This window comes from Mus caroli, chromosome 2 (genome assembly GCF_900094665.2).
Source record: "Mus caroli chromosome 2, CAROLI_EIJ_v1.1, whole genome shotgun sequence".
Lineage (NCBI taxonomy): Eukaryota > Metazoa > Chordata > Mammalia > Rodentia > Muridae > Mus > Mus caroli.
Genome location: NC_034571.1, coordinates 53,161,086 through 53,162,519, shown reverse-complemented (window position 1 = coordinate 53,162,519; position 1,434 = coordinate 53,161,086).

Sequence of the window (1,434 nt, the reverse complement as noted above, 5' to 3'; positions counted from 1 at the left end):
AGTCCATTGATATTAAGAGATATTAAGGAAAAGTAATTGTTGCTTCCTTTTATTTTTGTTGTTAGAGTTGGCATTCTGTTCTTGTGGCTGTCTTCTTTTTGGTTTGTTGAGGGATTACTTTCTTGCTTTTTCTAGGGCTTGATTTCCGTCCTTGTATTGGTTTTTTTCTGTTATTATCCTTTGAAGGGCTGGATTTGTGGAAAGATAACGTGTGAATTTGGTTTTGTCATGGAATACTTTGGTTTCTCCATTTATGGTAATTGAGAGTTTGGCCGGGTATAATAGCATGGGCTGGCATTTGTGTTCTCTGAGTGTCTGTATAACATCTGCCCAGCCTCTTCTGGCTTTCATAGTCTTTGGTGAAAAGTCTGGTGTAATTCTGATAGGCCTGCCTTTATATGTTACTTGACCTTTCTTTCTTACTGCTTTTAATATTCTATCTTTATTTAGTGCATTTGTTATTCTGATTATTATGTGTCAGGAGGAATTTCTTTTCTGGTCCAGTCTATTTGGAGTTCTGTAGGCTTCTTGTATGTTTATGGGCATTTCTTTATGTTTGGGAAGTTTTCTTCTATAATTTTTTTGAAGATATTTGCTGGCCCTTTAAGTTGAAAATCTTCATTCTCATCAACTCCTATTGTCTGTAGGTTTGGTCTTCCCATTGTGTCCTGTATTTTCTGGATGTTTTGAGTTAGGATCCTTTTGCATTTTGTTTTTTCTTTGATTGTTGTGCTGATGTTCTCTATGGAATCTTCTGCTCCTGAGATTCTCTCTTCCATCTCTTGTATTCTGTTGCTGATGCTTGCATCTATGGTTCCAGATTTCTTTCCTAGGGTTTCTATCTCCAGCGTTGCCTCACTTTTTTTTTTATTGTGTCTACTACCCTTTTTAGGTCTAGTATGGTTTTGTTCATTTCCATTACCTGTTTGCATGTGTTTTCCTGTTTTTCTTTAAGGACTTCTACTTGTTTGGTTGTGTTTTCCTGTTTTTCTTTAAGGACTTGTAACTCTTTAGCAGGGTTCTCCTGTATTTCTTTAAGTGAGTTACTAAAGTCCTTCTCGGTCTCCTCTACCATCATCATGAGATATGCTTTTAAATCTGGGTCTAGCTTTTTGGTTGTGTTGGGGTGCCCAGGACTAGGTGGGGTGGGAGCGCTGTGTTCTGATGATGGTGAGTTGTCTTGATTTCTGTTAGTAGGATTTTTAAGTTTGCCTTTCGTCATCTGGTAATCTCTGGAGCTAGTTGTTATAGTTGCCTCTGGTTAGAGCTTGTTCCTCAGGTGATTATGTTAGCCTCTATCAGCAGACCTGGGAGACTAGCTTTCTCCTTAGTTTCAGTGGTCAGAGTACTTTCTGCAGGCAAGCTCTCCTCTTGCAGGGAAGGTGCCCAGATATCTGGTGTTCGAACATGCCTCCTGGCAGAAGTTGTGTTCCA